Raw genomic sequence first — 15762 nt, 5'->3', positions numbered from 1 at the left:
TCAAATATTCCCCCTTGATTTAATTGAAAGCTAAGGAGAAAAGTGCTCTTGCAGCAAAGGAATCTTGGTATACCGAAAATACCCTGGAGGTGGTGTCTCATGAATGACCACGGTTACTGGCCACTAATACAGCAGCACTCTACAAACCGGAATGAACCAAGTCTCCCAACATTCCAGCCAGCTGAGAGCAGAGTGGCCAAGTGACTTGATGAGGTCAGAGAAGGAATCAGCCAGAGCTGGACCCAGGAGATTCTGGTTCACAGTCCCATGCTCAGATACTAGAGGATGGACTAGAGAGGTGTAGAATCATGAAGAGACTTCTCCTCTTGAAGGTGAGAGAGGTACAGAAACCCAAACGGGAGTATTCTTAGACCTCCGCTGGGACAAATTCTGGGCATGTTCAGGAGCCGGTGCTCATGCAACTAACCTGACTCACGTGAGTCGTCCCTACTTGTGTAAGGGTTACAGGATCAGGCCTGCGTTTGAAATACTGCCCCAAGCTGCTTGCATCATCTTGGTCTGCTATCACTAACTGCATTCCCAACCATATGAATGGCTAAAAAGAACCTGCTCTGAAAGTTTCTAAGATTTAGTGAGTGCAGACAAAAGGGTCAGGCTGAGAATACTGTAAACTTGTGTACATAATGAGCGCAACAAAGCAAGTGAGATAATATCTTTTATTGGACCAATTTCTGTTGGTTGAAGGGACAAGCTTCACAGAGCTCTTTCTCAGGTCTGGAGGAGGTAATCAGCGTGTCTAAGCTGAATACAAGGTGGGACAGATTGTTAAGCATAAAGTGTTCAAACATGCTGTAGGAGACCACTTAAAATGAAGTGGGCAATTAAGGGTTAGCAGACAGCAGCATTACAAATTGTTGTAATGAGCCATAAAACCAGTGTCTCTCTTAAGTCCATGGTTTTTATGTTAAGTCCAGCAAAGTTATGAATTTAAGTTCTGAGGCTCATCTTGGGAAGGTGTTGTGCAGGTTTTCTTTGAGGACAAGACCAGAGAGGTCAGACATGGAGCGGGTGAAAAGTGTTCACCTATGGGTGATAGGGTATTTTTGTCTTTTATCATTTTTCTGTGTGAGTACATTCAAGACCACTTCATTTTAAGTGGTCTCCAACAGCATGTGTGAACCCCTTATGCTTAACCATCTGTCCCACCTTGTATTTAGCTGAGACACTCTGGTTATCTTCTCCAGACCTGAGGAAGAGCTCTGTGAAGCTTGAAAGTTTGTCCATTACACCAACAGAAGTTGGTCCAATAAAAGATATTTCCTCACCTACCTTGTCTCTCTAATATCCTGGGGCCAACACTGCAAATAACATACATAGTGCAAGGCCAAGCCCTCTTCCCCCACTACCCCTTGGGCACAAAAAAAAGAGAAAAAGATAAAACGATCAGTTGTGTGGATACCATCCACACCGTATGTGGGCAGGTCACAGCCTTCTGTCCCTTCTAGAAAGGATGTGCTGTTGGTAAAGGAAATACAGTTCTTTTCACTGTTTTTAGGCCTGCTAATAGATTCAGTTGTTGTTATAGGCAAGTTGGTGCAAAAAAGCTGACAAATCAGATGAATATATTGTCTTCATATGCAATAGCAAGGAAAATAAGTAAGACCAGAGGAACAGACATGCTAAGAAAACCCACAAGAGTCCCATTATATTACCTTACAACCCTGTTAAACAAGCAAATACCAGTGCTGCTATACCCTACAGAACAAAACAAAACATTGCAGTCCTGAGCAAATTCTGCCCTGATTGATTCTCTTTGCAAATCCACTGTAATCTGTCCACACTATGGACATCCATAGCACCCTCTGCGGTTAATGGGAGCCTGGCCTGTGTATCGTAATGCAGGCCACATTCACCACTCCACAACAGAAACAGTTCATAGGAAAGAAGCAACAAGGGTGGAATATGTAATAAGTAGTTTTGGGAGAATTTGATTTTTATTTTGTTGTTTCACTCAGATACCGATTTTTATCGATTTAGTATTTTTGGTTGTGTGAGATTATGGGTTTTTTAAGCGCTTTTTAACATTTTTTTCTATTTGAATTTTCACAATTGTGCAAAATTAAGTGTGTGTGTGTGTGTGTGTGTGTGTGAGTGAGAGAGAGAACAATTATTTAGTGATACCCGAACCCTGCAGGCGCAAGGAGGCTGCGGTTCTGGCAGGGCAGAGCAGAGATCTCTGGCCAGGAATGCAAGGAGGAGGACTAGCCCCTGGCTATAGGGGAAGCCACCCCACTGTCACCAACCCCAGGTCCACGTAGGGAGCCCCTGCATTCCCGCCATCACTGCCCCACTCACTTCACCCGCTGCAAAAGCAGGGACTGTCCCTGGGCAGGAGCCCTGCAGCTGGGAACTCGTCATTCTCCTCATGGTCCTGGCTGGGATCTCTGCTCTGCCCCACCAGGATCGCAGTCTTCCCCACACCTGGTGCCTCCTGAGATCTAGATGCCTGAGGGTGCTAGGTGCAGGCGAGGCTGTGCTTGCTGACTGCAAGCAATGGATATTTTTGACATCTATTTCTGTGTATCCGATGAAATTAATGTTTACCGATGACTAGTGATTTAAATCAAATCCTGCCAAGCCTAGTAATAAGGTGAGTGATTTTATTCTTCAGTTAGTTATGAGCTGTGGTGTAGCATACACAGCAAAAAGGAGTACTATATGTATTCACAAGTGAATTTAAAAACACAGCTCTGGGGTTAGTGGTTCCATAAATAGGGAGTACTCCCTCGTGGCTAGAGGGAAAAGCATCTGCCCCATTGCTGGCCTGATTTACACTTTGTTTTGCAAATCCACTGGGCCAAATTCACAGCTCAGTTTTGCCCATGTAAATGACTGTAATTCTATGGAAGTTAAAGGACACGTTCTGCATTTACAGAGGTGGAACACAGAGCAGAATTTGACCCACTGATTTCATGAGGTGTAAGTGTGGGCTGAATCTGACTAAGTTTTATTAGTGTATAAAGATCTTCATATAAGACATTTCTCATCTAGATTTTCCCCCTTTACTTCATTCTCTTCTCTTAATACCTGCTGCAGCTTTGCTCCTTCTCTATTCCCCCCCCCCCCCGGGTGTATTTGCATTGCACGCTGTCTCCTGAGCAGTTCTCTGAACAGTTTCTGCAAGTACAGTTAGCTTATGCAGCAATAAACATAAGACCAGATCCTCGACTGGCGTGAATCGGGAGAGCTCCATGGAAACCAACAGAACTAGGCCAATTTACATCAGCTGAGGAACTGGCCCACGGTCTCTTAGGGCTGGTCTACACTATGGGGGGGGGGATCGATCCAAGATACGCAACTTCAGCTATGCGAATAGCGTAGCTGAAGTCGAAGTATCTTGGATTGAATTACCTGGGGTCCAGACGGCGCGGGATCGATGGCCGTGGCTCCCCCGTCGACTGCGCTACCGCCGCTCGCTCTGGTGGAGTTCCGGAGTCGACGGTGAGCGCTTTCAGGGATCGATATATCGCATCTTAGGGTACGTCTTCACTACCCGCCGTATCAGCGGGTAGCAATCGATTTATCCGGGATCGATATATCGCGTCTCGTTAAGACGCGATATATCCATCCCCGAACGCGCTCACCGTCGACTCCGGAACTCCACCAGAGCGAGCGGCGGTAGCGCAGTCGACGGGGGAGCCGCGGCCGTCGATCCCGCACCGTCTGGACCCCAGGTAATTTGATCCAAGATAGCGTAGCTGAAGTTGCGTATCTTGGATCGATCCCCCCCCAGTGTAGACCAGCCCTTAACGAGACCCGATATATCGATCCCGGATAAATCGATTGCTACCCGCCGTAACGGCGGGTAGTGAAGACGTACCCTTACACTCACTCGCCTTTACAATGCCTTGTGGAACAAGGCCGCGTTTGTGGGCTAGAACACAGATTTAATGCAGCTACATTATTTACAGTAAGTCTCAAGCCTTGTTCTAACACAGAGCTGCAGCCTAAACTGGGGCCCAATTTCAGTTCTCAGTTCTAACTTCTGAGTGAGCAATGGGGCTACTCTGGATTTAAACCCCTGTAAGTGGGAGCAAATTTTGCCTTTGCGTTCACTTGCTCTTTATTTTCCTGCACCATTTGATTGTGGTCTCATTTTAATACCTGAAGGTTAGCTTTTGCGTCAGTGTCTCGCAGCCCTGATTTACTGGTACAGGGATTATGCTGTTCTGATGAGATGAATGAGCTATGCCATTACCTTGTACTCACGCGTTTTACTCGGATGTACTGAGCTAGCACTAAATAGTGTGATGAGGACAGTACTGCTGCCAACCATGAGGTAAAGCTGGACCACAAAGCTAATTTAAGTTACAACTTGAGCTGCTTTAACTAGATTACCCCATCTTCTGAGCTGGTAGCCTGTCAATGTATCCATTACTTAGTACATGGCCAAATCCTTCAATGGGGTGATGCCTGGAGAGGGACTGAGTAAGAACAGCAAGATTTGGCATATAGATTTAGCAACCTTTATGCTCACAAATAGCCCCAGTTAAGCCATGGGACGATTTACAAGAATAGGAGCCTTCAGTGAGCTCTTTAATTATTAGCGTAACAAGTGTGTACATTTCAAAGGGAACAGGTTTATAGCGATCATGCATAGACATTGAAAAGAGAGTTCTAATATCACATTTTATATGGGATTTATGAACAACATGACAATTTAACAAATCAATCTACTCATTGTTAAAATGATAAATATTAAATTATAGATGTGTGTATATACATTACATAAAAATTATGTGTGTGTTTATATATTTACAAATCTGGTTTTCAACAGGAAAAAATATTTGCCATATTTTCTAAAATGAGTTTTCTGAGATGTTAGTAGTTCCCCAAAGAGACTTTTTCTCTAGTTGACAAGTTAAATCACTGTGTTTTAAAACTGGATATCAATCTCTACAATTCTGTGGCCGTGAAATTCCACTTGCCTGTGTAACGGCTGAACGACTGAGCCTTAAACATGTTGATCATTTAGTACATTTTCTGAATTACTTACCTGATTTTGATGACCTGTAGAATCATGGAGTCAGATGTCTCACCCTGCTAATACAGTATTTGTTCCCTACAGCACTATCTGAAGTGCTTTGTTCTGCCTAGTTTTACATAGTCATTATCCAGCTTTCCCTTACTGACTTTAATTAATAATGGAATCATTTTTAATTTTACCTTTTCCTTCCCAGTGTCCTGCACAGTCCTGTCCAACATGCCTAAATCCTGATCTATCACACAGCTATATCAAGTCTGAGTTAGCAGCCAAAGGTATAACAAAATCCTATGGCTGGAAATTGAAGCTAGACAAAATCAGAGTGGAAATAAGCTGCAAATTTTTAACAGTGCGGGTAATTAATCATTGGAACAACTTACCAAGGGCTGTGGTGGATTTTCCAGCAGTGGTAATTTTTCAAGCAAGATTGGATGTTTTTTCTAATAGATCTGCTCCAGTTCAAACAGGAATTAATTCAGGAAAGTTCTATGGCCTATGTTATACAGGGAGTCAGACGTAACCACAGTGGCCTTATAATCAACGAATCTATGAACCATGAGCACACACTGCCAATCATGTGAATTAGAACAAATTGTGGGCTGGTTTAACAATGATGTGAATAAATGTCCACAGGTAATAAGGTGGGCCTACCCTACCCCCACCCAACATAGACTTCATTTTCTATTTATTTATCTATTTTAATAAGTTGCCTTTTTCTATAAACTTTAGAGCTGGGGAACAACTGACAGTGGATCTGATTTTCCCCTACCACTGTGAGAGCTTGATCCTGCTCCTATAGTGCAGTGAATGCAAAAATTCCCATGGTGCAGGAGCAGACCCTCAGTCAGCAGTAAAATCTGACATCAACGGAGTTACACTGGTGGAAAAAACGGTATAAGGAAGAACAGAATCAGGCCCCTCCATTTTAAAATACTTGGGGCCAAATTTTGGGCTAGTGTGCATCTGGAATAAATTCCACTGACTTCAATGGAGTGATGCTAGATTTGCACTGGTGTAAGAGCAGGCTTTGCCCCTTACAACTGATAAGTGCAATGGGCCATTTTCTCTTTACAACCCTTTTCCAAACACCCTTATTAGAAGAACACTTATAAATAAACGTTAAGTCCAGATACTACGTCTCACATCAGAGAAAGACACAAACAATAAGCACAGATTATTTAGGGACAAAATAATTGTATACTGCCCTGCTATTTATTTTTAGTCCTCATCAAGTGTGGTGGCTAAAGAGCTTGGACATAATCAGTCCAATGAGATAATCCCAGATTTACTGCTTTGCGGAACATTCTCGTCTTAGAAATACATCCTCTATGATTTGTGTGGTAGGGGCATCAATAGAAGTAAGAAGGAGTTCAAATCTACCTCTAGGTTTTGTTTAACTGAAGGACCATGTTTTTTTGAAGTGAGACACTACTGTCAATATTGCAGAGTTTTGAAAAGGCAGCAACACAACACAAATTCATAACTGCAAACCATTTTCCATTTCAACTGTGCAGCATCCTTTGGCAAATGTTCTTGTGGAAAGGATTCATTTGACCACATTTTAGGAGCAATCAACTATGTGTTAGCTATATTTAAAGCTTTTTAGGCTTACAAACAAGTCAGCGTTATTGGAAGATAGCCAAGTTTATTGTTGGAAAACAAATATTTGAGCTGGGAATATGTCAGCATTTTGTTGTTGTTTGCTTTTTTTTTTTTTTTTTTAAAAGAGTAGTAAATTGTAAGACAAATTTTATTGCTTGTACAAACAAAACAAGAGAACACAGTCTTTATTTTACTGGCAAAGACACAGTAGTGTTATGGTTCTTACTTCCTAGCATGCAAAATGGTTTATTTCAAGAAGAGAATTTAGGATATTATCTTAAGGAAAGAATGGTTCAAAGACAAATGGTTCAAAGATAGAGGGATAAGCTGATGAAAAATAGCTTGCGCATCTTTGCTAGATTTTGAGAATTAGTAAATTGTGTTTTTCACGTTAAGTGATAAAAATCTCCCATTTACATTACATTAATTTGTACAGAGCCAAGTTCTGTCACCTCTCAAAGGGTCAAGGAAAGCCTTGTAGGCAGCAGAACTGGTGCAGGTCACTTTGTAGGGTTCCCCTTCTGCACAGAGTCCACGTAATGCCCCATGGAGGCTTTTTCCATGCTATTGTGCTGGGAGACTGAATGGGGGTGGCCAATGTGAACCGGGGTCATTTCCCGTGGATTAACTGACCCAAATTCTCCACTGCATGACTGACCTGCAACTTGCAAGAAAAGAAATCCTGTGCAAGGCCTGTTTGAGATTTTTGGGGGACTCTGGATGTCTCTCCAAACCAATAATCAACCAAACTCCCATCATATAAAGATTCATTATGGGCCAAATGAGTTCTGCTATTGACGTCAATGGGACCAGGATTCAGCCCTATTTGAATATAGAAAGACAGGTTCTGGCCTCATGTGACGCCTATGCTTACCCTCTGAATAGAGTGGTGTTGCACACGATGCAAGTGAAGGCAGAATGTGTCACATTTAAAATCAAATGCACAAATGCAATGACAAAGGTAGCTGGGGTTTTTCTAAACCCATATCCTAGCAACCTACGCTGTTGAACTTGCATCAGTCATTTTACTGACCTGTTAATCTTTCGTATCCTTGATTTTGGATCTCCCAAATCTAACTGGCAATGCAAAATACAGTAATGCTTAATTCAAGATTATTGGTGCTTGATAAAACTTTAAATGATCTGTGCATAAATTAAAATTATTGCAAAATTACTCTAACTTTTGCTGACTGCCTTAAGGCAAAGGACTGAGGATGAGAAATCCCTTACTATCAAAACTGTAACCTTTGGTACTTTCAATGTTGCTGCTGAAACAGCCCGCAATGAAAACAGGATGTAGCAAAAGTTGTTGCTAGCAGCAACTGCATGATCATAAGGCTACACCCAGTAATACACCTTATGGCTACACCAGTAATACACCTGTCATGTTACACTGATTTTCTTCCCCCATATTTTATACTAGATCCCTTTACATACGAGTATGCTCCCAGGAGAAAATCCTGCCATTCTCCCCCTCTATATGCAGAAACACCTGGGTGCAGAGATCCCCAGATGCAGGTGAATTGGGGATGCCACTCAGGGTGCACACCACCTGCCAGGAGGAAATCACTGTGAGGATTTCCTGTGCACTGCCATTCAGTGAGGGCTTGGAGGTGGGGTAGGGCCAGGCTATGGGAGAAGTGGAGCTGGGGCCTGTGGATTCAATATTAGGTGGATTGCCCTACACAGAGCGAAGGTTCAGGAACCCAAGCCCCAATGAGGGTTGCCAATTTTGGTTGGACGTATTCCTGGAGGTTTTCATCACATGATATAATCTTTAATTAAAGATTAATCTTTAATTCCTGGAGACTCCAGGACAATCCTGGAAGGCCCCAATACATGAGTCCTTCCCCTTTCTCCTGCATGGAATCTCAGTGCACAGCCCTGTTTGCTGGGCTCCACACAGCTTTGTAGGATTTGCCCTAACTGCTCCCTTGGTCTCCTGCTCTGCCTCTTCTTTCATGTTTCCCCTAATGCTTTGAATGGCCTTTTGCTTTCCATGCACCCAACACTCCCCTTCTCCTTTAAACGCACTTCTTTCAGGAAGCCTTCTAACTGCTCAACCACAATGCCTCTCTTTGCCTCCTTGCACCCAACTGTTTCCCTGTATTTCCTATTTCTCTGAGTTTCTCTGCAAGTCCCTTGGACTTCGATGAATACTGCCTTTAAGTGTTTTGTAAAGGCCTGTGTAATAATAAACAATAACAGCAGTCCTGCACAAAGCCAGAGTAACCATGTCTTTTGCTCTGCAGTGGTGCTGGTGGTGAGATGTGGGATCCCTTCCCCCTACCACCGGGTGGCAGCGGAGTACCAAAGGAACCACAGAGTCTTACAACTGCAGAAGAATCTATTGTTTCTGAACTCCCCAGGACTAGAACTTTTGGCCAGTGGACCCAGTAATTGTAGATTTACTGGCTACAGCCCCATTCACTCCTTGCATGGTGGCACAGAGAGAAATCCCATGCTGCAGTGCTTTGTGGTTGGGACCCCCTGTGCATCAGATTGTGTCAGTTCTATTGCCCTGGAAGGCTGTGCAGAATATGGCACATATGGAGTATTTCACAAACTCAACATACAGGCTGCAGCTAATGTATAGTTAACGGTGTGGTATAAATAATGCAGCCCACACCCACTTTTATGTATCTATGATCACATTTTCTGAGATCAAAACTATCCCTTGGCTTTTAGGGAGACAGCACTTTTACCCCTCTGCTCTTATCATTTTGTCTTAACCTTGGCTTTGTCTTTTCAGTGAAATCAGCTCTGACTGATTATGGTGAAACAGCAGTGTGGCCATCAACTCTTGTGGCCATTGTACACTGCTGACCTAGTCAAGATTTCTGACTCAAAAACCAGCCTATATGCTTTTGTAGCCTCTTTTAAAGTGTCAGTATTTGGAAGCCAGATGTTAATTATATGGAGATTCTCAGTTAACTGAGTGAAGCTGAAAACATGCTGTTGCCATCTTATGCTGATGCTAGTGTTGGTGAGATCTGCAAAGAGGAAATTGTTCTCAATTGTTGTTCAACTTTATAGGGGGATTAGATCAAATAAGTAATTGGGTAAAACTGGGTAAGTATAGTAAATCAATCTTGAGAACAGCTGGTGAAGATAATTTCCAGAACTCAGAACCTACAAGAACTTTGGGAAATAACGTTTTTTGTATTTATCAAAACCAGATTATCTGAACTTAAAATAAACATTTTTTAAAAATAACTTCTGTTTAGTTTTTAGCTGGCTTGACTCTCTCCCAGGATTACATTTTATAAGAAACACCTGTAGGAAGGCATAGCATAGGAGTTGCAGATTAAGGGCCTGAGGTGCTGAGCAGCTTCTGGAAGATGGTTAGTGCCCTTAGTGCCCATTGGCTTCAGTGAGACTGAGGGCACTGATCACCTCCTAATGTGACACACAAAACCCCCAATCATGCTGTGTTTCTCTGAAGGGGCTGTGGGTTTAGTACTTAAATAATATAAAAGGAAAGCCCAAGAAGAGAGTCCAATTTATTCCTTGATTAAACCCATTAAACAGCAGCATATTAAAAGTCTATGGGCAGGTTCATAAGAGGTAACCATCACTGAAAAGATCTTTTATTTGTCCAAATAGTGGTACTACTAGTGGTATTAATAAGAAGGTGCAGCAATACACAAATGGACTGGTCTGGAAACAAAACAACAATAATAGTAGGATCCAGTGCTGAGTAAACACTTGGAATTGGTGATGGGGTACATGATCGTTCGCTTACAATTCAAATCTCCCCTGGGTCAGAAGTGATTGAGTGTTACCACCATCTGAGGGTAGTTCAGTAGCCTGCGTGCAAGGGATCGGAGGTTCCCAGTGGACATGTGACTACATCACAAAAAAACAACTCCCTGTGTGGTAACTTCTTGACAGTCTCAGCAGACGCCAAGGACTGTAAGGATTAGTAGTGGCCTCTTCCACAAAGTGGCAAACCCTGCTCCAAGAATGGAAGAATTAACAGGATTTTGAACTCACCAAGTTTCCAGTCCCTACATGGAAATGACCCGGTAGTGGAGAATTTGGCCCTCAGTCATACCTGTGTAAAGCTGGAGTAACTCTACTGCAGTAAACAGAGATCAGAACTGGTTCCAGTCACTTTGGTGGGATTTATGAGCAAACAAGGGAGAGAGAATTTAGCTCTAGGGTTCTGCTCACAGGGAGGAAATGTAAACTGGTACATGACCTGCTATGCCAGAACCTGATTGGGAAGTACAGTATCTGCAGAGGACAAAAGAATGTTTCTCCATTCTGGTGCCTGATATTGGAAAAAAAAAAATTTCCTGCCCCGCAAAAAAGCTACAACCCAGCCAGAAGCTGCTTAAAGTCTTAACATTCTTGCATTACAAACTCATGTTATCATAAAAGCCAGTGCCAAGTTCCCTTGTCTTACCTCTAAGGTTATTTCCCTTACAATACAAAATGAATTCATTGAAAATCAGAATAGATGAATTCACTGTAACCACATATACTGGGAGTTGAACTATTTTTCATTTTTCAAGTAATTCCATTCTGCCTATCCAGACTTCTTCATGTAGTTTCCATTGGCAAAAGTATTCTCCATGTCCCATGCTAAACTGTTGTTGTGTGCTGTTAATCAGAAGTCCCACCTCACTCTAGAGGGGTCTCTGTGCCATTGGTAGATGCAAGTGATCTCTGGACATGATTTTCAGAAGTGACAAGTGATTCTGGGTGCCTCCATTTTTAACTGTCCAACATGAGACACCTCTGAGGGGCCTGCGTTTCAGAGAGCTGGCCCATAGCACTTTCAAAAAATCAGACCCATTGAAGATGTCTCAAATTGGGTACAAAAAAAGTAGAACTCAAAATTATGGGTCACTTTTGAAAATCTTGATCTGACCATAGTTAGTTTAAGTTTGCTAAGCACTTTGAAACCCTTTGGATGAAAGGCTTTATAACAACAATACTTAGCACATACAGTCCTCTACCAGCCTTACCCGACAAACTCTTACAACACCCGTGTGAACCATGTAGCTGTTATTATTTGTATTTCACAGACGGAAAAATTGAGGCTGAGACGTTAAAGCAAATATTTTCAAAAGTGGCCTCTAATTTTGAGTGCCAAATTTATGACAAAGGCATGATTTTCAGAGATGCTGAGCACTAGCAACCCCAACTGGGCTCACTACTCAGCACTTATGAAAATCAGCCCTACTAGTAGATGCTAAATTCAGCACTCAAAAACTGACGGCAGTTTTGAAAATTATGGTGTAAATGTCTTGCCCTAGGTTATACAGGGAGATAGGATCAGAGCTGGCATTACATCTCAGGAGATACTGGATTGCAAATGCCAAACTCAATCCAGCAGATCATGCTCTCATTATACCACTGTGAACTCACTTAAACAGGAGCCTTGATGTTGAATGTAGAAGTCTACTCCTAATGAGAACTACCGTGGATTTACTAAGCTTTGAACTAGAAAGAAGATTTCACAGACATGTAGACACTGTGGCGATTATTAAAATAACCTGCAAATTATAAAATACAAGATGCTGATCCTTTCTGCCATCCACCATATGCAGTGGTACTGCAAAGGTGCAGCTGTGCTCAGAGCTAGGATCCAAATCCTCTGAATCCACAAAAGGACAGAGCAGGATCTGGGTCTAAGGAGCTAAGAAGACTTCCCACTTTGTAATGCAGTGGAAATGTGTAGTGGTAGGCTTGGGCACAGAAAGGCTTATCAGCCTATAGCTTTACAGTTTCTATTTAGCATTCAATAGGTAAATGCAAGTGAAATTTGTTTTCCTTTTAAGATGATACATTTAGTCCTAGTGCTGTAAACATTTACATTTATACTATAGAGCAGGGGTGGCCAACCTGTGGTTCCAGAGCCACGTGCGGCTCTTCAGAAGTTAATATGCGGCTCCTTGTATAGACACCGACTCCGGGGCTGGAGCTACAGGCGCCAACTTTCCAATGTGCTGGGGGGTGCTCACTGCTCAACCCCTGGCTATACCACAGGCCCTGCCCTGATTCCACCCCTTCCCGCCCCGTCCTCTGAGCCCGCCGGGCCCTCGCTTCTCCCCCTCCCCCCCAGAGCCTCCTGCACGCCACAAAACAGCTGATCGGGAGGTGTGGAGAGGGAGGGGGGAGGCGCTGATCAGCGGGGCTGCCGGTGGGCAGGAGGCGCTGGGAGCGGGGCGGAGCTGATGGGGGGCTGCTGACGTATTACGGTGGCTCTTTGGCAATGTACATTGGTAAATTCTGGCTCCTTCTCAGGCTCAGGTTGGCTACCCCTGCTACAGAGGTTGTCCAGCTATGATCAGTGCTTTGTTATTCTTAAATTCAGTCATTAAATCATAAATAGATTTCTGTACATATCCAGCTTTCAATAAAATTAATTGTGGTTCTTCCTCCCCCCAGACACAAATATACTGGACATTTATGATCTATTTGATGTCACCCATTAATTATAAGACTCTAAAGGGTGTGAAAAGGCATGCTTTCAAGGTGGATGCTTGATTTAGTGGCTTGATTACAGAACCCACTATAACATTTTTTCTGTGCTTTAATGGTCTGTCTGTTTTTCTGAGTATTGTCTCAGACTACTTGATTACCTACCAGAGACCACCTTCTGTTCTCAGCTACACTGGTGGATATTCAGAGTAACTACATTGCCTTCCATGAAGTCTCTCGGTATTACGATGGTGTAAAAGACAGCAGGATTTGGCCCTTGGGCATATACTCATCTGTCTCTTGTTTCCTACAGATACAATGAATGGTCAAAGAGAATGTGACAGGCCTCAGCCATCTGTTCCCACCATCTCCTCCTCATTGCACGACAGAGAGGGATTTTTAAAAGGATGTCTCAGTTCACAAGATATTAGTTCCTTCAAATGTCAAAAAGCAGCCTGGTCCGATTAATAGATTATAGGGCCAGCAGGAACCACTGTAATCACCTTATCTGACCTCCTGCTTAACACCGGCCATAGGAATTCCCTAAATTGATTCCTATTTGAACTAGAGCAGATCTTTTAGCTAAATATCCTTGTCTTTTGATTTTTAAACAGTTTGGGCGATTTTTACTGCTTTTAAGGTGTCAGAAAGTACTAAGAAGGCTTTAAAATATCTTAGCGTTCTGCCTGTGAGCTGTGTCTACTCCTGCATGTATTTGCTACAGAACCACTGATAGATGGAACACAATAGGTTTACAGAGCAATGGGGTGGACAAAAAGAGACTAACACGTCTCAATGTATACACAAAACCTTTTGCCTGTACATCAGCACTGGGCATTTAAGCACACAAGGAAAACTTCTGGCTCTTGGGTGAATTATGAAAAAAAAAAAATTAGAAGTACTATCCCTTCCTTTGCCATAAAATAGAAAAATAAACACTGGTCTGTCTACCTAGGCATTCCAGAAGATTGAAATATTTGGGAATTCACATCTTGTTCTCCAGGAAAGACTTATTTAAAGTACAAGTTGTGCTTTCACTGTCTAAGACAGAATATAGCGTATGTCGAAGTGTAGGAACTTGCTTTTGTTAAGCAGCAAGAAAATGGTGTTTATAGGGGGCAAAATCCCCAGCTGCTCCTTACAAATTTTACACATATGCAAGAAGTGGGTGGCAGTGGGAGGGAGAATAGCAAGGCCATACCTAATTTTAGGTGCTAGTTCCATGATGCAGAGCTGCCATATGTTAAAGGTGAAAAAGTAGGAAGACAGAGGAGATTAACTGGAGTAGGTTGCTCTGGAAGAAAATTAATGTCCTTTTCTACGTTGTTCTTCCACTATGATTCTTCCCAAGCAACAGCAACTAATGGGATATTACATGGCATCAAAATACAGACTGCCGATGAAAGCATGTATTGTCTCACAGGCTGTACTGAGGGAATGCTGACTCTCCCCTGAAGTCTTTTACTGCCAGATCATATGATTGCGTCAAATTATGCCCTGATTTACATTAGTTACAACGCCCAATTAGATCAATGGGGATTGCATCTGAAGAACATCTGGGCAGAATTTGTCCCATGTGTCTAACTATCAAGAGTGGTTCAAAGTGAACTTGCTCTATCAAGATGAAATGTATTTCCATATGAATGTTTCCCAACTGATCACTATATACGCATTTCTGAATGCGTGTGATGGCTCCCATGAGATCGCAAGAACTGCGCCCAAGGCCCTGGGTTTTAGAGAGGAAACTCCCATGGGGGAATTATAAATCCTTTTGGAATCTGAGTAATTGGATTTCTCATGCTCATAACTGGACTGATGCAGAATCACGTCCTGCACAGGATTTTTTATTCCCCGCAACAGGGTCAATGTGTCAGATAATCTTGTTCCCCAGCAGTTCAGCCTAAGTCACCTGGGGTCTGAATTGCAGCAAGGCCTGTGACAGAAGCATCCATACTCCTGCTTCTCGCCAAATAGCATCAATTGCTGCACTGCTTTTAGATTGTAGTGCAGAGATGCAGTTGGATGCCACCTCCTCTCTGCAGGTGATCAATTCAGTATACACCGTAAACGGCAGATGACAGGCACAATTTTTAAAAGCCCAAACCATCTTCTCCTAAGTACCAGAAGATCTGAAGATATGCCATGAATTCAGAAAAAAAAGAAAAAGAAAAAAAAAGAGAAGGTATTTAGAACTGTCTTACGTATGTGCCAACCAGGTTGGAAACTTCTTATGGGATTGCTTTTAAAAATGCCTGTGTTTACGTGCCTTAGAGAGCTCTGAACCTTTATCAGTTGGGAAGAAAAGGCAATTCCCTTCTCCTTCCACAGCACTGAGAGGAGAAATATGGACCTAATCGTATAGAAGGGAAAAGTGTTTTCAATACCTAATTCTGTATTCTGTTAGGTAGGAAACTCCCAAATGCTCCTGAAGTGCTCTTGGCTGCTAAGACACATGGGCCAAAGCATCATCTAAGTGTCACCTAGAGTAAGTTGGTAAAACTTTTCAGAAACCACTGGTCCAAATTCGTGGATGTAGGTTACACCATTGCTTACATATCAGGTTAAATTGGTCAGAAAATGGGTGTAAGTGGCAAAGCAGTGCAATTTGTACCAGCTGTTATGAAAAATGAGTGCCGCTTACATGACTTGTTGGTTGTAGCAGGAAGGTAAGAGATAAAATTAAACTTTCCCTTCACATTACTTAAGTTGCATCATATTAC

At 42.6% G+C, this 15762-nt stretch overlaps 1 protein-coding gene across 2 annotated transcripts in view; it reads right to left on the bottom strand.

Moving 5' to 3' along the window:
- Positions 1-15762, bottom strand: part of STXBP4 (syntaxin binding protein 4) — a 135824-nt gene that overhangs the window by 362 nt on the left and 119700 nt on the right. The gene's annotated exons all lie outside the window — the stretch shown is intronic.

The sequence above is a fragment of the Emys orbicularis genome, chromosome 13 (genome assembly GCF_028017835.1).
Source record: "Emys orbicularis isolate rEmyOrb1 chromosome 13, rEmyOrb1.hap1, whole genome shotgun sequence".
NCBI classification, from domain to species: Eukaryota; Metazoa; Chordata; order Testudines; family Emydidae; genus Emys; species Emys orbicularis.
This window is presented reverse-complemented; position numbering and strand designations above follow the sequence as displayed.